The following is a 24675-nucleotide window of genomic DNA, read 5'->3' as shown; positions in this document are numbered from 1 at the left end:
GTTCATATTTGTCAGCTTCCAATGAGGACATTGGTATGAGTTTGGACAATGGGATGTGCTGAAGCACCCAGAGGAAGCCCAAGAAACATGGGGAGATCATGCAAGCTCAACACTGACAGGGTACTTTTTGGAATGGAACCCATAACGTTATGACTATGTGGCCACAATTCTAGCTGCTGTGCCCCCATGCTTTCCCGAAGTTATGATTGTAATGCATTTTGACGATGTCAGAATCCAGTTTCACACTTGCGTACCTTTTCAGCAGCAGATACGATGGCTTCCACAAAGACGGTGACATTTTCCACTTCGATCTTACTTAAGAATGAAACGAGCAAGGTTTCATTAGCAATAACATCTGCTCTGGTCACAAGGTCAGCCGTGGCACTCGGAGACAAAACACCCTGAAAAATAGTTATGATTTTAGCTTCTTTAATTCAAGATCACTATAATCATTTGAATAGTACAATTCTCAACCTTTATAATATCATGCTCACTTAACACCAGTTATATTCACTGCACAAATGTGCGTGAAATGGATTCATCCCATGATATATTACCATCTTTATAATAACAGTATCCTCATAATGCCAGTATTGACATGTATTTCAAGCACATACAAAGATAGAGCACAGAACTACATTTTTGAAGGTGCCAATCCTATTCATTCCACAAATACATGGAACTTTTTCAATGTAACTATATCTAAGCTTGCGAGCAGGGCCTTCTCACCTCTTTGTCTGTTTTACCCAGTATTGTTTATTACTGTGTTTGACCACAGTTGTAGAGTGCCACGGAATTTGCTGGCACTCTATAAGTAAATGTTGATGATGATGATCTATCAGCCCTGTCTAGTTACCCACTATTGATATATTTAGTTTGTTCCTTATTTTTTTTATTAATCTATGCTGTTGTCTAAGGAATCATAAATTTCTAACAGCTCTTCAACATGTATAAGTGTGCCATGGTCCTGTGAGAAGAATGAATAAGGGGTTCATTGCAGGGAATGCACTTTGAAATCCCAGGAGTCCTACTGGCAATTGTGTTATACATGTGTTATACACAGTTATACATGGTTGACCATGATATGTTTCAAATAATCTCACCTGTGTAAGTTGTTTATTGAACAGATATAGGTCTTCACTTGTTGAGTAGGTGAAAAACTCTCCAAAATTAATGGTTACCCAGATCTCATAGCTCACAGCATTGCAAGAAACTTCTACAAATGAAAGCAAATAGAGTTTATAACCATAAAAAATTAGATATCTACAAAAGGAAAACGATGAGGACCAACTACATCAATGTTATCAGACAACAGCGAGGTCACCGTGACACATACCTGTAGTAGTGGACTGTTCCGTCATGAAGGCCTTAATGAAGTAATTGTAGATATCTTCTTGGGTTTCTTGTGTCATTGATGTAAACACAAGGCTGAATCCTTTCACTCTGTTTCCGAAAACAAAAGAGTGTGAAATATCTAAATTATATCGTCATTTAACATTATCCTTACATTTAATGTTGTTTTTTCTCCAAACAAGTTATATTATCAGAAACAAAAAAGACATACAATGAATTGACTTTTGTAGCTGGTATCATAGTCCTCTAGTTGTAAGATCTCACGGGCAGGGTCCTCTCCCCTTATGTGTCATGTCTATCTCCCTTTTATAACCTTGTTGTTATGTCTTAAGCTATATCCTCAGCTACCTTATGCTATTATTGATAGCTGATGACAATCCATGGAGATGTTATTATGCTTAAATGTATTCATGTCACTGTTAATATTTGTATCTTCCATTATATTTATTATACTTGTATTTGTCATATCTGTAAGATAGTTGTCCGGTGCTACGGAATCTGTAGTTCTGTATAAATAGCTGATAATATTAATACTTACATAGCTTGGTAGGAAGAGCAGGAGATGTCAGTTGGAAGAATCTGAAGAAGAGTTTGGTTGAAATAGGGAAGTAGGACAACTAAGTATTTTTCAAACAAAATTGTCCACTGTTGTGTGCTATAATCAATGAAGGTGGTCTCCAATTGCTGAAGCTTCACAGACAGTAGAGTCTCCTTGATTGTTGTTATTTGTTTTTCTGACAGACTTTCCTACAAACACAAAAGAGGCAATTCATAAAGATTCACTCAAAAACGTATATTTCAGAGATTTTCAAGAATGATTATTTTGAGAGACTATTTCACATAATTAATTAATGTAATCTATTTATAAATGATTATTTATATAGTGCTACCGTATTACACAGTGCTGCACAGAGAATATTGAAGCTTTTATCTCAGTCCCTGCCCCTTTGGAGCTTATGGTCTATATTCCACATCACAGACATTAGGGTCCATATTTGTCAGCTTCCAATGAGGACATTGGTATAAGTTTGGACAATGGGATGTGCTGAAGCACCCAGAGGAAGCCCAAGAAACATGGGGAGATCATGCAAGCTCAACACTGACAGGGTACTGGTTGGAATGGAACCCATAACGTTATGACTATGTGGCCACAATTTTAGCTGCTGTGCCCCCATGCTTTCCCGAAGTTATGATTGTAATGCATTTTGACGATGTCAGAATCCAGTTTCACACTTGCGTACCTTTTCAGCAGCAGATACGATGGCTTCCACAAAGACGGTGACATTTTCCACTTCGATCTTACTTAAGAATGAAACGAGCAAGGTTTCATTAGCAATAACATCTGCTCTGGTCACAAGGTCAGCCGTGGCACTCGGAGACAAAACACCCTGAAAAATAGTTATGATTTTATCTTCTTTAATTCAAGATCACTATAATCATTTGAATAGTACAATTCTCAACCTTTATAATATCATGCTCACTTAACACCAGTTATATTCACTGCACAAATGTGCGTGAAATGGATTCATCCCATGATATATTACCATCTTTATAATAACAGTATCCTCATAATGCCAGTATTGACATGTATTTCAAGCACATACAAAGATAGAGCACAGAACTACATTTTTGAACGTGCCAATCCTATTCATTCCACAAATACATGGAACTTTTTCAGTGTAACTATATCTAAGCTTGCGAGCAGGGCCTTCTCACCTCTTTGTCTGTTTTACCCAGTATTGTTTATTACTGTGTTTGACCACAGTTGTAGAGTGCCACGGAATTTTTCTGGCACTCTATAAGTAAATGTTGATGATGACGATCTATCAGCCCTGTCTAGATACCCACTATTGATATATTTAGTTTGTTCCTTATTTTTTTTATTAATCTATGCTGTTGTCTAAGGAATCATAAATTTCTAACAGCTCTTCAACATGTATAAGTGTGCCATGGTCCTGTGAGAAGAATGAATAAGGGGTTCATTGCGGGGAATGCACTTTGAAATCCCAGGAGTCCTACTGGCAATTGTGTTATACATGTGTTATACACAGTTATACATGGTTGACCATGATATGTTTCAAATAATCTCACCTGTGTAAGTTGTTTATTGAACAGATATAGGTCTTCACTTGTTGAGTAGGTGAAAAACTCTCCAAAATTAATGGTTACCCAGATCTCATAGCTCACAGCATTGCAAGAAACTTCTACAAATGAAAGCAAATAGAGTTTATAACCATAAAAAATTAGATATCTACAAAAGGAAAACGATGAGGACCAACTACATCAATGTTATCAGACAACAGCGAGGTCACCGTGACACATACCTGTAGTAGTGGACTGTTCCGTCATGAAGGCCTTAATGAAGTAATTGTAGATATCTTCTTGGGTTTCTTGTGTCATTGATGTAAACACAAGGCTGAATCCTTTCACTCTGTTTCCGAAAACAAAAGAGTGTGAAATATCTAAATTATATCGTCATTTAACATTATCCTTACATTTAATGTTGTTTTTTCTCCAAACAAGTTATATTATCAGAAACAAAAAAGACATACAATGAGTTGACTTTTGTAGCTGGTATCATAGTCCTCTAGTTGTAAGATCTCACGGGCAGGGTCCTCTCCCCTTATGTGTCATGTCTATCTCCCTTTTATAACCTTGTTGTTATGTCTTAAGCTATATCCTCAGCTACCTTATGCTATTATTGATAGCTGATGACAATCCATGGAGATGTTATTATGCTTAAATGTATTCATGTCACTGTTAATATTTGTATCTTCCATTATATTTAGTATACTTGTATTTGTCATATCTGTAAGATAGTTGTCCGGTGCTACGGAATCTGTAGTTCTGTATAAATAGCTGATAATATTAATACTTACATAGCTTGGTAGGAAGAGCAGGAGATGTCAGTTGGAAGAATCTGAAGAAGAGTTTGGTTGAAATAGGGAAGTAGGACAACTAAGTATTTTTCAAACAAAATTGTCCACTGTTGTGTGCTATAATCAATGAAGGTGGTCTCCAATTGCTGAAGCTTCACAGACAGTAGAGTCTCCTTGATTGTTGTTATTTGTTTTTCTGACAGATTTTCCTACAAACACAAAAGAGGCAATTCATAAAGATTCACTCAAAAACGTATATTTCAGAGATTTTCAAGAATGATTATTTTGAGAGACTATTTCACATAATTAATTAATGTAATCTATTTATAAATGATTATTTATATAGTGCTACCGTATTACACAGTGCTGCACAGAGAATATTGAAGCTTTTATCTCAGTCCCTGCCCCTTTGGAGCTTATGGTCTATATTCCACATCACAGACATTAGGGTTCATATTTGTCAGCTTCCAATGAGGACATTGGTATGAGTTTTGACAATGGGATGTGCTGAAGCACCCAGAGGAAGCCCAAGAAACATGGGGAGATCATGCAAGCTCAACACTGAGAGGGTACTTTTTGGAATGGAACCCATAACGTTATGACTATGTGGCCACAATTCTAGCTGCTGTGCCCCCATGCTTTCCCGAAGTTATGATTGTAATGCATTTTGACGATGTCAGAATCCAGTTTCACACTTGCGTACCTTTTCAGCAGCAGATGCGATGGCTTCCACAAAGACGGTGACATTTTCCACTTCGATCTTACTTAAGAATGAAACGAGCAAGGTTTCATTAGCAATAACATCTGCTCTGGTCACAAGGTCAGCCGTGGCACTCGGAGACAAAACACCCTGAAAAATAGTTATGATTTTAGCTTCTTTAATTCAAGATCACTATAATCATTTGAATAGTACAATTCTCAACCTTTATAATATCATGCTCACTTAACACCAGTTATATTCACTGCACAAATGTGCGTGAAATGGATTCATCCCATGATATATTACCATCTTTATAATAACAGTATCCTCATAATGCCAGTATTGACATGTATTTCAAGCACATACAAAGATAGAGCACAGAACTACATTTTTGAAGGTGCCAATCCTATTCATTCCACAAATACATGGAACTTTTTCAATGTAACTATATCTAAGCTTGCGAGCAGGGCCTTCTCACCTCTTTGTCTGTTTTACCCAGTATTGTTTATTACTGTGTTTGACCACAGTTGTAGAGTGCCACGGAATTTGCTGGCACTCTATAAGTAAATGTTGATGATGATGATCTATCAGCCCTGTCTAGATACCCACTATTGATATATTTAGTTTGTTCCTTATTTTTTTTATTAATCTATGCTGTTATCTAAGGAATCATAAATTTCTAACAGCTCTTCAACATGTATAAGTGTGCCATGGTCCTGTGAGAAGAATGAATAAGGGGTTCATTGCAGGGAATGCACTTTGAAATCCCAGGAGTCCTACTGGCAATTGTGTTATACATGTGTTATACACAGTTATACATGGTTGACCATGATATGTTTCAAATAATCTCACCTGTGTAAGTTGTTTATTGAACAGATATAGGTCTTCACTTGTTGAGTAGGTGAAAAACTCTCCAAAATTAATGGTTACCCACATCTCATAGCTCACAGCATTGCAAGAAACTTCTACAAATGAAAGCAAATAGAGTTTATAACCATAAAAAATTAGATATCTACAAAAGGAAAACGATGAGGACCAACTACATCAATGTTATCAGACAACAGCGAGGTCACCGTGACACATACCTGTAGTAGTGGACTGTTCCGTCATGAAGGCCTTAATGAAGTAATTGTAGATATCTTCTTGGGTTTCTTGTGTCATTGATGTAAACACAAGGCTGAATCCTTTCACTCTGTTTCCGAAAACAAAAGAGTGTGAAATATCTAAATTATATCGTCATTTAACATTATCCTTACATTTAATGTTGTTTTTTCTCCAAACAAATTATATTATCAGAAACAAAAAAGACATACAATGAATTGACTTTTGTAGCTGGTATCATAGTCCTCTAGTTGTAAGATCTCACGGGCAGGGTCCTCTCCCCTTATGTGTCATGTCTATCTCCCTTTTATAACCTTGTTGTTATGTCTTAAGCTATATCCTCAGCTACCTTATGCTATTATTGATAGCTGATGACAATCCATGGAGATGTTATTATGCTTAAATGTATTCATGTCACTGTTAATATTTGTATCTTCCATTATATTTATTATACTTGTATTTGTCATATCTGTAAGATAGTTGTCCGGTGCTACGGAATCTGTAGTTCTGTATAAATAGCTGATAATATTAATACTTACATAGCTTGGTAGGAAGAGCAGGAGATGTCAGTTGGAAGAATCTGAAGAAGAGTTTGGTTGAAATAGGGAAGTAGGACAACTAAGTATTTTTCAAACAAAATTGTCCACTGTTGTGTGCTATAATCAATGAAGGTGGTCTCCAATTGCTGAAGCTTCACAGACAGTAGAGTCTCCTTGATTGTTGTTATTTGTTTTTCTGACAGATTTTCCTACAAACACAAAAGAGGCAATTCATAAAGATTCACTCAAAAACGTATATTTCAGAGATTTTCAAGAATGATTATTTTGAGAGACTATTTCACATAATTAATTAATGTAATCTATTTATAAATGATTATTTATATAGTGCTACCGTATTACACAGTGCTGCACAGAGAATATTGAAGCTTTTATCTCAGTCCCTGCCCCTTTGGAGCTTATGGTCTATATTCCACATCACAGACATTAGGGTCCATATTTGTCAGCTTCCAATGAGGACATTGGTATGAGTTTGGACAATGGGATGTGCTGAAGCACCCAGAGGAAGCCCAAGAAACATGGGGAGATCATGCAAGCTCAACACTGACAGGGTACTGGTTGGAATGGAACCCATAACGTTATGACTATGTGGCCACAATTTTAGCTGCTGTGCCCCCATGCTTTCCCGAAGTTATGATTGTAATGCATTTTGACGATGTCAGAATCCAGTTTCACACTTGCGTACCTTTTCAGCAGCAGATACGATGGCTTCCACAAAGACGGTGACATTTTCCACTTCGATCTTACTTAAGAATGAAACGAGCAAGGTTTCATTAGCAATAACATCTGCTCTGGTCACAAGGTCAGCCGTGGCACTCGGAGACAAAACACCCTGAAAAATAGTTATGATTTTAGCTTCTTTAATTCAAGATCACTATAATCATTTGAATAGTACAATTCTCAACCTTTATAATATCATGCTCACTTAACACCAGTTATATTCACTGCACAAATGTGCGTGAAATGGATTCATCCCATGATATATTACCATCTTTATAATAACAGTATCCTCATAATGCCAGTATTGACATGTATTTCAAGCACATACAAAGATAGAGCACAGAACTACATTTTTGAAGGTGCCAATCCTATTCATTCCACAAATACATGGAACTTTTTCAATGTAACTATATCTAAGCTTGCGAGCAGGGCCTTCTCACCTCTTTGTCTGTTTTACCCAGTATTGTTTATTACTGTGTTTGACCACAGTTGTAGAGTGCCACGGAATTTGCTGGCACTCTATAAGTAAATGTTGATGATGATGATCTATCAGCCCTGTCTAGATACCCACTATTGATATATTTAGTTTGTTCCTTATTTTTTTTATTAATCTATGCTGTTGTCTAAGGAATCATAAATTTCTAACAGCTCTTCAACATGTATAAGTGTCCCATGGTCCTGTGAGAAGAATGAATAAGGGGTTCATTGCGGGGAATGCACTTTGAAATCCCAGGAGTCCTACTGGCAATTGTGTTATACATGTGTTATACACAGTTATACATGGTTGACCATGATATGTTTCAAATAATCTCACCTGTGTAAGTTGTTTATTGAACAGATATAGGTCTTCACTTGTTGAGTAGGTGAAAAACTCTCCAAAATTAATGGTTACCCAGATCTCATAGCTCACAGCATTGCAAGAAACTTCTACAAATGAAAGCAAATAGAGTTTATAACCATAAAAAATTAGATATCTACAAAAGGAAAACGATGAGGACAAACTACATCAATGTTATCAGACAACAGCGAGGTCACCGTGACACATACCTGTAGTAGTAGACTGTTCCGTCATGAAGGCCTTAATGAAGTAATTGTAGATATCTTCTTGGGTTTCTTGTGTCATTGATGTAAACACAAGGCTGAATCCTTTCACTCTGTTTCCGAAAACAAAAGAGTGTGAAATATCTAAATTATATCGTCATTTAACATTATCCTTACATTTAATGTTGTTTTTTCTCCAAACAAGTTATATTATCAGAAACAAAAAAGACATACAATGAATTGACTTTTGTAGCTGGTATCATAGTCCTCTAGTTGTAAGATCTCACGGGCAGGGTCCTCTCCCCTTATGTGTCATGTCTATCTCCCTTTTATAACCTTGTTGTTATGTCTTAAGCTATATCCTCAGCTACCTTATGCTATTATTGATAGCTGATGACAATCCATGGAGATGTTATTATGCTTAAATGTATTCATGTCACTGTTAATATTTGTATCTTCCATTATATTTATTATACTTGTATTTGTCATATCTGTAAGATAGTTGTCCGGTGCTATGGAATCTGTAGTGCTGTATAAATAGCTGATAATATCAATACTTACATAGCTTGGTAGGAAGAGCAGGATATGTCAGTTGGAAGAATCTGAAGAAGAGTTTGGTTGAAATAGGGAAGTAGGACAACTAAGTATTTTTCAAACAAAATTGTCCACTGTTGTGTGCTATAATCAATGAAGGTGGTCTCCAATTGCTGAAGCTTCACAGACAGTAGAGTCTCCTTGATTGTTGTTATTTGTTTTTCTGACAGATTTTCCTACAAACACAAAAGAGGCAATTCATAAAGATTCACTCAAAAACGTATATTTCAGAGATTTTCAAGAATGATTATTTTGAGAGACTATTTCACATAATTAATTAATGTAATCTATTTATAAATGATTATTTATATAGTGCTACCATATTACACAGTGCTGCACAGAGAATATTGAAGCTTTTATCTCAGTCCCTGCCCCTTTTGAGCTTATGGTCTATATTCCACATCACAGACATTAGGGTCCATATTTGTCAGCTTCCAATGAGGACATTGGTATGAGTTTGGACAATGGGATGTGCTGAAGCACCCAGAGGAAGCCCAAGAAACATGGGGAGATCATGCAAGCTCAACACTGACAGGGTACTGGTTGGAATGGAACCCATAACGTTATGACTATGTGGCCACAATTTTAGCTGCTGTGCCCCCATGCTTTCCCGAAGTTATGATTGTAATGCATTTTGACGATGTCAGAATCCAGTTTCACACTTGCGTACCTTTTCAGCAACAGATACGATGGCTTCCACAAAGACGGTGACATTTTCCACTTCGATCTTACTTAAGAATGAAACGAGCAAGGTTTCATTAGCAATAACATCTGCTCTGGTCACAAGGTCAGCCGTGGCACTCGGAGACAAAACACCCTGAAAAATAGTTATGATTTTAGCTTCTTTAATTCAAGATCACAATAATTATTTCAATAGTACAATTCTCAACCTTTATAATACCATGCTCACTTAACACCAGTTATATTCACTGCACAAATGTGCGAGAAATGGATTCATCCCATGTTATATTACCATCTTTATAATAACAGTATCCTCATAATGCCAGTATTGACATGTATTTTAAGCACATACAAAGATAGAGCACAGAACTACATTTTTGAACGTGCCAATCCTATTCATTCCACAAATACATGGAACTTTTTCAATGTAACTATATCTAAGCTTGCGAGCAGGGCCTTCTCACCTCTTTGTCTGTTTTACCCAGTATTGTTTATTACTGTGTTTGACCACAGCTGTAGAGTGCCACGGAATTTGCTGGCACTCTATAAGTAAATGTTGATGATGATGATCTATCAGCCCTGTCTAGATACCCACTATTGACATATTTAGTTTGTTCCTTATTTTTTTTTATTAATCTATGCTGTTGTCTAAGGAATCATAAATTTCTAACAGCTCTTCAACATGTATGTGTCCCATGGTCCTGTGAGAAGAATGAATAAGGGGTTCATTGCGGGGATTGCACTTTGAAATCCCAGGAGTCCTACTGGCAATTGTGTTTAACATGTATTATACACAGTTATACGTGGTTGACCATGATATGTTTCAAATAATCTCACCTGTGTAAGTTGTTTATTGAACAGATATAGGTCTTCACTTGTTGAGTAGGTGAAAAACTCTCCAAAATTAATGGTTACCCAGATCTCATAGCTCACAGCATTGCAAGAAACTTCTACAAATGAAAGCAAATAGAGTTTATAACCATAAAAAATGAGATATCTACAAAAGGAAAACGATGAGGACAAACTACATCAATGTTATCAGACAACAGCGAGGTCACCGTGACACATACCTGTAGTAGTGGACTGTTCCGTCATGAAGGCCTTAATGAAGTAATTGTAGATATCTTCTTGGGTTTCTTGTGTCATTGATGTAAACACAAGGCTGAATCCTTTCACTCTGTTTCCGAAAACAAAAGAGTGTGAAATATCTAAATTATATCGTCATTTAACATTATCCTTACATTTAATGTTGTTTTTTCTCCAAACAAGTTATATTATCAGAAACAAAAAAGGCATACAATGAATTGAATTTTGTAGCTGGTATCATAGTCCTCTAGTTGTAAGATCTCACGGGCAGGGTCCTCTCCCCTTATGTGTCATGTCTATCTCCCTTTTATAACCTTGTTGTTATGTCTTAAGCTATATCCTCAGCTACCTTATGCTATTATTGATAGCTGATGGCAATCCATGGAGATGTTATTATGCTTAAATGTATTCATGTCACTGTTAATATTTGTATCTTCCATTATATTTATTATACTTGTATTTGTCATATCTGTAAGATAGTTGCCCGGTGCTACGGAATCTGTAGTTCTGTATAAATAGCTGATAATATTAATACTTACATAGATTGGTATGAAGAGCAGGAGATGTCAGTTGGAAGAATCTGAAGAAGAGTTTGGTTGAAATAGGGAAGTAGGACAACTAAGTATTTTTCAAACAAAATTGTCCACTGTTGTGTGCTATAATCAATGAAGGTGGTCTCCAATTGCTGAAGCTTCACAGACAGTAGAGTCTCCTTGATTGTTGTTATTTGTTTTTCTGACAGATTTTCCTACAAACACAAAAGAGGCGATTCATAAAGATTCACTCAAAATAGTATATTTCAGAGATTTTCAAGAATGATTATTTTGAGAGACTATTTCACATAATTAATTAATGTAATCAATGTATAAATGATTATTTATATAGTGCTACCATATTACACAGTGCTGCACAGAGAATATTGAAGCTTTTATCTCAGTCCCTGCCCCTTTGGAGCTTATGGTCTATATTCCACATCACAGACATTAGGGTCCATATTTGTCAGCTTCCAATGAGGACATTGGTATGAGTTTGGACAATGGGATGTGCTGAAGCACCCAGAGGAAGCCCAAGAAACATGGGGAGATCATGCAAGCTCAACACTGACAGGGTACTGGTTGGAATGGAACCCATAACGTTATGACTATGTGGTCACAATTTTAGCTGCTGTGCCCCCATGCTTTCCCGAATTTATGATTGTAATGCATTTTGACGATGTCAGAATCCAGTTTCACACTTGCGTACCTTTTCAGCAGCAGATACGATGGCTTCCACAAAGACGGTGACATTTTCCACTTCGATCTTACTTAAGAATGAAACGAGCAAGGTTTCATTAGCAATAACATCTGCTCTGGTCACAAGGTCAGCCGTGGCACTCGGAGACAAAACACCCTGAAAAATAGTTATGATTTTAGCTTCTTTAATTCAAGATCACTATAATCATTTGAATAGTACAATTCTCAACCTTTATAATATCATGCTCACTTAACACCAGTTATATTCACTGCACAAATGTGCGTGAAATGGATTCATCCCATGATATATTACCATCTTTATAATAACAGAATCCTCATAATGCCAGTATTGACATGTATTTCAAGCACATACAAAGATAGAGCACAGAACTACATTTTTGAACGTGCCAATCCTATTCATTCCACAAATACATGGAACTTTTTCAATGTAAAAATATCTAAGCTTACGAGCAGGGCCTTCTCACCTCTTTGTCTGTTTTACCCAGTATTGTTTATTACTGTGTTTGACCACAGTTGTAGAGTGCCACGGAATTTGCTGGCACTCTATAAGTAAATGTTGATGATGATGATCTATCAGCCCTGTCTAGATACCCACTATTGACATATTTAGTTTGTTCCTTATTTTTTTTATTAATCTATGCTGTTGTCTAAGGAATCATAATTTCTAACAGCTCTTCAACATGTATAAGTGTGCCATGGTCCTGTGAGAAGAATGAATAAGGGGTTCATTGCGGGGAATGCACTTTGAAATCCCAGGAGTCCTACTGGCAATTGTGTTATATATGTGTTATACACAGTTATACATGGTTGACCATGATATGTTTCAAATAATCTCACCTGTGTAAGTTGTTTATTGAACAGATATAGGTCTTCACTTGTTGAGTAGGTGAAAAACTCTCCAAAATTAATGGTTACCCAGATCTCATAGCTCACAGCATTGCAAGAAACTTCTACAAATGAAAGCAAATAGAGTTTATAACCATAAAAAATGAGATATCTACAAAAGGAAAACGATGAGGACAAACTACATCAATGTTATCAGACAACAGCGAGGTCACCGTGACACATACCTGTAGTAGTGGACTGTTCCGTCATGAAGGCCTTAATGAAGTAATTGTAGATATCTTCTTGGGTTTCTTGTGTCATTGATGTAAACACAAGGCTGAATCCTTTCACTCTGTTTCCGAAAACAAAAGAGTGTGAAATATCTAAATTATATCGTCATTTAACATTATCCTTACATTTAATGTTGTTTTTTCTCCAAACAAGTTATATTATCAGAAATAAAAAAGACATACAATAAATTGACTTTTGTAGCTGGTATCATAGTCCTCTAGTTGTAAGATCTCACGGGCAGGGTCCTCTCCCCTTATGTGTCATGTCTATCTCCCTTTTATAACCTTGTTGTTATGTCTTAAGCTATATCCTCAGCTACCTTATGCTATTATTGATAGCTGATGACAATCCATGGAGATGTTATTATGCTTAAATGTATTCATGTCACTGTTAATATTTGTATCTTCCATTATATTTATTATACTTGTATTTGTCATATCTGTAAGATAGTTGTCCGGTGCTATGGAATCTGTAGTGCTGTATAAATAGCTGATAATATTAATACTTACATAGCTTGGTAGGAAGAGCAGGAGATGTCAGTTGGAAGAATCTGAAGAAGAGTTTGGTTGAAATAGGGAAGTAGGACAACTAAGTATTTTTCAAACAAAATTGTCCACTGTTGTGTGCTATAATCAATGAAGGTGGTCTCCAATTGCTGAAGCTTCACAGCCAGTAGAGTCTCCTTGATTGTTGTTATTTGTTTTTCTGACAGATTTTCCTAGAAACACAAAAGAGGCGATTCATAAAGATTCACTCAAAAACGTATATGTCAGAGATTTTCAAGAATGATTATTTTGAGAGACTATTTTACATAATTAATGTAATCTATTTATAAATGATTATTTATATAGTGCTACCATATTACACAGTGCTGCACAGAGAATATTGAAGCTTTTATCTCAGTCCCTGCCCCTTTGGAGCTTATGGTGTATATTCCACATCACAGACATTAGGGTCCATATTTGTCAGCTTCCAATGAGGACATTGGTATGAGTTTGGACAATGGGATGTGCTGAAGCACCCAGAGGAAGCCCAAGAAACATGGGGAGATCATGCAAGCTCAACACTGACAGGGTACTGGTTGGAATGGAACCCATAACGTTTTGACTATGTGTCCACAATTTTAGCTGCTGTGCCCCCATGCTTTCCCGAAGTTATGATTGTAATGCATTTTGACGATGTCAGAATCCAGTTTCACACTTGCGTACCTTTTCAGCAGCAGATACGATGGCTTCCACAAAGACGGTGACATTTTCCACTTCGATCTTACTTAAGAATGAAACGAGCAAGGTTTCATTAGCAATAACATCTGCTCTGGTCACAAGGTCAGCCGTGGCACTCGGAGACAAAACACCCTGAAAAATAGTTATGATTTTAGCTTCTTTAATTCAAGATCACTATAATCATTTCAATAGTAGAATTCTCAACCTTTATAATACCATGCTCACTTAACACCAGTTATATTCACTGCACAAATGTGCGTGAAATGGATTCATCCCATGTTATATTACCATCTTTATAATAACAGTATGCTCATAATGCCAGTATTGACATGTATTTCAAGCACATACAAAGATAGAGCACAGAACTACATTTTTGAAGGTGCCAATCCTATTCATTCCACAAATACATGGAACTTTTTCAATGTAACTATATCTAAGCTTGCGAGCAGGGCCTTCTCACCTCTTTGTCTGTTTTACCCAGTATTGTTTATTACTGTGTTTGACCACAGCTGTAGAGTGCCACGGAATTTGCTGGCACTCTATAAGTAAATGTTGATGATGATGATCTATCAGCCCTGTCTAGATACCCACTATTGACATATTTAGTTTGTTCCTTATTTTTTTTTATTAATCTATGCTGTTGTCTAAGGAATCATAAATTTCTAACAGCTCTTCAACATGTATAAGTGTCCCATGGTCCTGTGAGAAGAATGAATAAGGGGTTCATTGCGGGGATTGCACTTTGAAATCCCAGGAGTCCTACTGGCAATTGTGTTATACATGTGTTATACACAGTTATACATGGTTGACCATGATATGTTTCAAATAATCTCACCTGTGTAAGTTGTTTATTGAACAGATATAGGTCTTCATTTGTTGAGTAGGTGAAAAACTCTCCAAAATTAATGGTTACCCAGATCTCATAGCTCACAGCATTGCAAGAAACTTCTACAAATGAAAGCAAATAGAGTTTATAACCATAAAAAATGAGATATCTACAAAAGGAAAACGATGAGGACAAACTACATCAATGTTATCAGACAACAGCGAGGTCACCGTGACACATACCTGTAGTAGTGGACTGTTCCGTCATGAAGGCCTTAATGAAGTAATTGTAGATATCTTCTTGGGTTTCTTGTGTCATTGATGTAAACACAAGGCTGAATCCTTTCACTCTGTTTCCGAAAACAAAAGAGTGTGAAATATCTAAATTATATCGTCAGTTAACATTATCCTTACATTTAATGTTGTTTTTTCTCCAAACAAATTATATTATCAGAAATAAAAAAGGCATACAATGAATTGACTTTTGTAGCTGGTATCATAGTCCTCTAGTTGTAAGATCTCACGGGCAGGGTCCTCTCCCCTTATGTGTCATGTCTATCTCCGTTTTATAACCTTGTTGTTATGTCTTAAGCTATATCCTCAGCTACCTTATGCTATTATTGATAGCTGATGACAATCCATGGAGATGTTATTATGCTTAAATGTATTCATGGCACTGTTAATATTTGTATCTTCCATTATATTTATTATACTTGTATTTGTCATATCTGTAAGATAGTTGTCCGGTGCTACGGAATCTGTAGTTCTGTATAAATAGCTGATAATATTAATACTTACATAGCTTGGTAGGAAGAGCAGGAGATGTCAGTTGGAAGAATCTGAAGAAGAGTTTTGTTGAAATAGGGAAGTAGGACAACTAAATAGTTTTCAAACAAAATTGTCCACTGTTGTGTGCTATAATCAATGAAGGTGGTCTCCAATTGCTGAAGCTGCACAGCCAGTAGAGTCTCCTTGATTGTTGTTTTTTGATCCTCTGACAGATTTGCCTATATTGCGGTAAGAGAATGATAATAATAATTATTATTTTAATCAGGTTTTTGTATAATTGTAATTTACTTTGTGTCACTGCTCTGATCCATTTTTACATTTTGTACCTTTTTTGATGCAGATGTGAAGGCTTCCACAAAGATATTAACGTTCTTTAGTTGTATGTTACTTAGCAATGAAATGAGTAAGTTTTCATTAGTGAAAGGATCTACTCTGGTCACAAGTTCAGCCGTCATATTCAGCGACAAAGCACCCTGAAAAATTCAAAATAGATTTGTTCTTGATCTTACAGTAGTATGACAGTTTTAGAGAAATGTTGCTGACATATTACTAACAGTTGTTACACACAGACCAGGTATTGTGGTAATAGGAGGAGTTATTTGGGTAATGTAGTAATTACAGCATTGTAAGTTTTTCTATCTAAAATATGGTGTTTTTTTCAAAATTAATAGTGTAGTGCAAAAGTTTGAGAGAACAACATTTTTTTTTTGCTGGTTGTGCCTATTTACATACCGTTTTGTACGAAACTTCAAAAAAAATATAGCTTTGTGCAGGAGCTAATTTGTGCTCATCATTATTAGTGAACGTTTTCAGATTAGTGCTTTCATTTGGGATATTAAGATTTTTTCTATTGTGAAGATGTTCACGGTTTTAACTGGCGGCACAGAGCTTCTTAGACATGCAATAACTTGCAGTAGCTTACGAGTGACTTTATCTGCTACGTATCCAATTGTTTAAAGCAATTAAGTTACATATAGCTACATAATAAAAAGTAATAAGGTCATAATTCCACGCCCATAAACCATGTTAGCTATATGAGAGTTAGATAATCAGTATATTGGAAGAAGTTCCAAATGCGGCTGTGCAGACAGCTCATGATATTGCTCTGTGGGTTCAAGATTTCATTATGCACAGTACTATAGTATGAACGCTACTGTGCACACTACTGTGTGGCATAATGTGAATTGGGGGCTCTACTGTGTGGCATAATGTGAATTGGGGGCTCTACTGTGTGGCATAATTTAAATTGGTGGCACTATTGTGTTGCATAATATGAACTGGGGGCACTACTGTGTGGCATAATATGTACTGGGGGTAATACATTAATACATTTCAAATCACACAACTAAGAATTGGTACTAATTATAAAAGTTAAGCGTATGCATTATGTTGTTCACATTACTAATAATATTACCATGCTATTAGCATGATAAAATAAATAATTAAATTATATTCAATATATATATTGTGCATGTACCACTGGCACACCTGGGCTTGACTAGATTTTAGCTGACAGACTGATATAAAAAAGTTTCCGGCCACTGACATAGATATAGTATTAAGCAAGAGGGCATGTAAGAGAAAAGTGGTTTGGCAGGAGGGCAGAAAGGCAGGCAGGGCATTTGAGAGAAAAGCTGGTGGGCACGTGTTAAAACAGCTGGCTAGGGCACCTAGAGGATGGGTGGCAGGTGTAAGAAAAGCTGACAAGGGGAGGCATATGTTAAATAACTGGTGGGCAGATAGGCATATGAGAGAATAGCTGGTGAACAGATTGGCATGTGTGAGAGTAGCTGGTGGGCAGGGGGTATGTGTGAGAATAGCTGGTGGGCAGGGGTATGTGTGAGAATAGCTGGTGGACAGATGGGCATGTGTGAGAATAGCTGATGGGTGGCAAGGGGTCTGTGTGTAACACGTGTGTGATGACAAGCTTGTTTTGCTTTGTTCTGAAATCAAATATTTGTAACCTCCCCTATAGAAATCCTGCATTTGCTTCTGGGCAGCACTGGAGCCTGGAACGCATTCTGCATCAGTGCATCTGGACTGCAGCCTTGCCCACCAGCCCGAAGTAGGTAAGAGTTACTAATTTTATTTTACAAAAGTCAAGTGCATGAGGGGCTAGGAAGTGGGTATTGGGGAGAAAAGAGGCAGTAAGCTGAGCTTTGCCTAAGTGGCTCCACCCCTTTCAAGGTCTGTGATTTAAGACTGTCCTACCAAAATTGGAACAGTGGAGAGGCATGCTAACTGCTGGAAATAAAAAAAAAAACTCTTGTCTTGCACTGATAAATGTAATTTCAATGCAGTTATAAAGTAATCTTAATGGAGAAAGCAATGTAGGAGAAAAGACGCCTCATGTGTGAATGGAAATTGCTTAGAGTATCTATCGTCATACACTGAACATGTGCTCATCCTGTGTACAATCTATGTAACAGTGTAGTCTGCAGAGAATGATTTTCAGGTTGGTTTCAACTCACAATAGCATATTTTTGCTTTAGATTTTAAAGATATTGTTCTCTAACGTAGTCTTACTGTTATGTACAAAGTGGAAACTTAAGAAAATTTACATTTTCTGATGTTTGTAATTGTGCTTACCTTCTCAAAATTGACATTGAATGCAGTAAGGTCTGAGAAAGATGATTGCTGGAAGAATAAGCCCAGGTTCTCTTCAATCCATGTGCTGAGATCAGTAGAACCACAGGCAACTCCTATAAATGTTAACAACATATGTGTTAGTTATAATATAAACCTTACCCCCAAACTCAAAAACTACCTTCAGATAACCTCTCATACTAAACGGATATCTTATGCTTATACCAATAATTGTTTCATACCTGTGGACTGTGACTGTACATCTAAGAACTTCTTTATATAAAAGCCATAGATAGCATCTCTGGTTACATATGTGAGGTTGTCATAGGACATGACAAAGCCTTTCACTCTGAAAAGACAATGGTGTTTCATTATAGTGACACACTGAAAATGTTGTATCGGTAAAAACATTTTCTGTCACAATAACGCTTTAGGCCAGGCTTTAGGACACTTACATTTCGTGGTAGGAGGAACAGCTGAGGTTGGTTGGCAGAAGCTGGAGAAGAGAAGGAGTGATACGAGGAAGAAAAAGAACCAGGTAAGTTTGGAACAAGATCTTCCATTCTTCAGTGTTATAGGCAGAGAAGTTAGAACTCAGTTTCGCGAGAACCATTTCCAAGAACATCTCTTTCACCACGGTTATCTGGGATTCTGATAAATTAGCCTAAAAACAAAAAGTAGACCAATCTGTATAATAGAATAATGCTGATCATACATGCTGCAAAGCCACTGGCAAATGGCTCATTATTGGTACAAAAATAAAACGAGCCCATTACATGAAAATGATCCTAGAAAAATTGAGGCAAATTATATGTTTGCTTCCTTTTTCAAAACCTTTTTGTTAGAAGTTTACATTATTGTATACAAGCTTTTAATGTCAAGTATTTGTTTTATAAGTATAAAACAATGTAAACAGCACAAACAATGTAAATATGCAAGATACAATGGTATGAAATTTGGGACAATCGGGGTCAATTAGCGATTAGGCCACCACTTGGACAGCCCTGGATTAGCTCTACTTTGGGAACATGGTCTAATATCTTTGCTACATATATGCAATTATACTGCAATTATACTGAAAGAAGCAGCATGAATGGATGACTGCCATTGCTTACTGAAAGTATTGCCTTTCTTTAGCTGCACCATACTCATTTACAATTGTATATATGTATACATGTAATATAGTATTGCTTATTTATAAAAATCTGTATCTCTACATATTTTTTTCTTTTCCCATTAACAATTTTTTGATGAATTAATATTGTTTGAATTGTTTGATTCCATTATATTTACCTTTATCAATAGTGCCACCCATAACCCTTACTTTATATACACTTCCTTTTTGTTGCTCAGTAGTTGATAAGTATTGGCTTATAAACTAAACCAAGGACTACCTGTGCCTGAAAACTGTTTCCTATCACTGTAATGTGTTAAGTCTTTCTTAACATACCTGCAATGCTGAGTTGGGTATAGCAATCCTGTACTCTACTATATTCTCTGGTGGCAGGACACCCAAGACAACCCACAGCAAAGTGCTATTGGAAAGGACATCTGCTTTGGTCAAAAGTACAGATGCATCATCGGGTGTCAAGATCTTCTGAATAATTCCCTTGAGAACAAGAGGGTAATACAGTGATTAAGGAATTGTAATCTTTACAGGGATAAATGTTCCTTATGCTTTTATGAAATGGAGCAATGAGCAGAGTTATAATCATGAGAACTTACCATATCCAATCTGGGATAAAACTTTATGAGCTCAAAGAACATGGTCCGGATGAAGAAAGAGCCCAGGTTCATATCAATCCACATCTCGGTGTCGGTGGTGTCAGTTTCACATGCGGATCCTTCATGGGGAAACGTTATGTTTTAATTAATTGTTTTGGCACATATATTGTAACTGATAGGTAGAACCTATTGCTGTATGTGTGGTGAAGATAATTATTGTCTGTAGTTACCTGTCAATTCTTGCTGCTTGGCTAGGTATGATATGCAATAACTGTAGACAGAGTCAACGTCAGCTTTGCTAAGCTTGGAGAAGACACCACTCAGTTCCTTTACTCTGTGGGGGAAACAATATTTGAAGAAAATACTTTGTCAGTTCTGCCTTATGGCTCACTCATACTTTAAAAAAAGATCTACAGGCAAGGAGAGGCATCACCCACCCACAAAGTAGAACCTTCTTAATCGCCACTAGAGCGGCTATTGCCCAGTGTAGGTAGGGGCCTAAATGCACTGCTTTACCCGAGGGCCCATAATGTTGTTAAGCTGGCCTCGGTCTCCCCCTACCCCCTCCCTTCCCCCCACCCCCCACATTCCCTTTCTCATTGCCTCTTACATGTAGGATATAATCTCCCCTGTTTTTTCTTTTTGGTTTGATGTGTATTTATGTTTAATACCTGTTGTTTACATCTGTCACTTAAACTGCAATTGCCTGTAATTATTATACTTTTCTCTGGAAAATTTTATAAAAATTCTTGTCAAAAAAAAAAGTAGAACCCTCTTCACTACATGTTTATATAATGTATTATCTTATTAAACTTATACCGGATGGGGGTTCATCCATTGTTACCAGTTTTTAACACCTTTTTATATCTACTTTCTACTTGATTTACTTTTGTGATGAACTAAGAAAATCTATAACTATGATATATATATATATATATATGAGAGTTAAGATCTAATAATAGTTTTAAATATTGCTTCCTCATTTTCAAATACAGTTTGGCAGCAAACGGGGTTATGTAGTTTAGTACAATCAAGGGCACTCACATTGCTTGATAGTCCCCGCATGAAATCTTGAGAGGCAGCTTAGAGAGGTGACTTTCATTGAGGGCTTCAGAAAAGTCCACAATAATAATGTGGAAAACCTGGAACCACTTGGACATGATGAGTAGACTCCACTCTTCATTGAGCACTGCGAAAATATTAGTCACAAGCTCCTGTTGGGTTCGGACACTGAGCCGAGACAGTGACTGTAGTGGATCACACGCTGATGTGTTAAGAGCTGGATCTGCCACCTAAAAAGTAATTGAAGAGCATGATTTGTGGAAGGTTAGAACGCTTATTTGAAAACCTAAACTAATTTGAGCTTGAGTCTGTGAGTGGCTAGGTGACAAAAGCAGAAAATGTCAGCCATACATCCTAGCAGCAAGCTAGGTTACTGATAGCTTTGATTTAATAGAGTTATTTTATTTAGTGATATTTAATTCACTGGATATACCTGAATACTACATTTGTCTCTTGGAAACTTTTTTTTATTCTTTCCAAGTGTTTTAGCACTACTGCTGTCCAACCGTCTAAATGTCCGAGTTGCTCATAACTTTTATGCAGTTGTCCAATACTATGTTGCATGCCTCATGTAGATTATATATTGGAAATGTTGAGTGAATATTGTTGTTTTATTGGTATGTGTTTGTTTCCTACACATTTCTTGTGTTCTAAAATAAAAAACTTTAAATAAAGTTGTTCTCTAAATCTTAAACAAAACGTAAAATTAACCAGATTTTATTAAAATAATCAAACCTTAAACTGCCATTAACTAATACAAGAGCCATTATTGTAAGCTTTGTTATAAGTATATATAGAAAAATAGGTTAAGTATCAAGAATTATGAAGTTAATTGGTAATTCACAGGATTTTCTTACCTCACAGATTGCACTTTGTATCCCTAGAACATATTCTAGAAGTATATCATAATTTTTAAATTCTCTGATCTGGCTGAGCAGGATTGTCGATACAGTTGAGTTTCCTACTGAATCAGCAATGAAAGTGAAATCCACCAACTCAGTGACAGACAGGTCACTTGGTTTTACCATCTATGAATAAAACAGAACAAGGCTGATATCCATGTATTTTTTCCCCAGCAGCGGTCTCTTAAAGCAAAGTGGCACAGTGATTAGCATTGCAGCCTCCCATTGTAGGGGTTTAATTCCAACCAGTGTCCTGACTGTGCAGAGTTTGTATGTGCTCCCTGTGTTTGCGTAGGAATTCCTATCACACTCCAAAGCCATACTAGTAGGTTAGTTTGATGCAGACAAAAATGGAGCCTAGTTTGTGTGGGGTAGGGATTATAGACTGTAAGCTCTAGTGGTGCAGGGAGTGATATGAATGATGAAAGATTCTCTGTACAGGGCAGTGACCTTGGAAGTCCCTGACCTCTATAAGAGCAGTCAGCCTTCAGTCTCATTCATATTCTTTTAATTTACAGTTGGGGTACATTATTCTCTACACACTTTAAGTATTTAAGATATGCAAATTTTAATTTTCCCAGACCATCAAATACATTTTCCGCTATACTATTCACTTTTCCTAGCACATGTGCCTATATGAAATAATCAATGTTTTAAGTCACACTTCACTTCACACACTTACTGCCATGTGATATCCGCCCTTACACCACCATCCCTCCAAAATACTGTGGTGCCCTAGATATGTACCTATTTGGCCTATATGGTAAATACAGTCCTGTTGGAGAGCCACAGTTTGGATGTGTTCTAAGCACTGGATTCTTACCTTTGTGAAATTTTTATTGAACCCAGTGAGTTCTTCAATTGTTGATTGTTCAGTAAAGCGTCCAAAGTTTACATCGACCCAACTTCTTATACTGATTGTGTCACAGACAATTTCTGATAAAGAGAATATAATAATAAATCCTTAGGAACTGAGAGTGTATAATTTGCATACAATATGAAAGCATTAGTAGCATTTTCATGATACCTATGTAATATGTATGAAACAATTAAGCTTCTCTATTCTTAAACTGCTGCTAAATCTTAATTGCAACTTGACTTATGTATCTCTGATAAAGTTGAGAACATGGTGGAACGTAGATTGTTTTTTACACAACAGACTTCCTGCCCAGTCCTGTCTGTTGAAGGGCACTGCAGGCGTTCATTTGGGTATACGCAATAGAGCATATTTTACATTCAATACCAAATCAGCCCCACAATGTCTAATATCAAGTTCTAGGTATAGGAAGCTTTATATATATATATTGTATATATATACGTTTATCAATGTTACAGTTTTTAGGTTTAGTGGTGTTTAAAAGCTTTTATGTTTGTGAATGAACTATAAACGCTTGTTGAAACTATTAACTCCACTTTGCAAAACCTGCCAGCAAGGTGGCTTAGTGGTTAGCACTTCTGTCTCACAGCACTGGGGTCATGAGTTTGATTACTGACTATAGCCTTGTCAGTGTGGAGTTTGTAAGTTCTCCCTGTATTTGCGTGGGTTTCCTCTGGGTGCTCCGGTCTCCTCCCACACTCCAAAGATATACTAGTAGGTTAATTGGCTGCTATTAAATTGACCCTTGTCTACTCTCTCTCTCTCTCTCTCTATGTATGTTAAGGAATTTAGACTGTAAGCTTCAATGGGGCAGGGACTGATGTAAGTGAGTTCTCTGTACAGCGCTGCAGAATTACTGGCGCTATATAAATAGTTGATGATGATGAATCATGGGGCTTTAAACAAGTCCCTATCAATTATACCTTTAGTAGAGGACTGTTCCTTCATGTAGGCCTTAATGAAGTAATTGTAGATATCTTCTTGGGTGTCTTGTGTCAGTGATGTAAAAGCAATGATGAATCCTTTCACTCTGTTAAAAACAGCAGAATACATATATATATATATTAAAACAATTATGTCAACACATATGACTTTGTTATTTGACATAGTTGACATATTTTTCTGACTGTATAGTATGACTCATGTAATTTATTTCATTCGGGTGTATGTACAGAAAAGTAGAAGTATCTTGTTACTATATTGTTTTTGGGCTCATTATGGCTTATTTCCACATCATTTTTGTAACACAAAAATGTTGGAGTTGGAGTGGTTTTTCCTATAGATGTCTTTATATTTAAAAATCTAAGGTAATGATATTTATTTGGGAACTCAGATAAGTAACATAATTAAGGCTTCTAAGTTTAAATGACAGAAAGGGGTGTGACCTGTAAGAAAGGGGAGTGGATTTGATAACATGGGCGTGGTATGTGCGGAATATGAGCACGGTCTGGGTGGACTGGAGTTCCATGCTGTGCTTGAAGCTGTGATTAACCCTTTTCTATGATTGGAGAGGTGGTTCTGTTGGCCTTTCAGCAATTTGGATGAAATAAGTTTTACAGGAAAGTTAAGTACAACATATGTAACACCCCCTTGTGGCATTATAGT

Source organism: Mixophyes fleayi, chromosome 7 (genome assembly GCF_038048845.1).
Source record: "Mixophyes fleayi isolate aMixFle1 chromosome 7, aMixFle1.hap1, whole genome shotgun sequence".
NCBI classification, from domain to species: domain Eukaryota; kingdom Metazoa; phylum Chordata; class Amphibia; order Anura; family Limnodynastidae; genus Mixophyes; species Mixophyes fleayi.
This window is presented reverse-complemented; position numbering follows the sequence as displayed.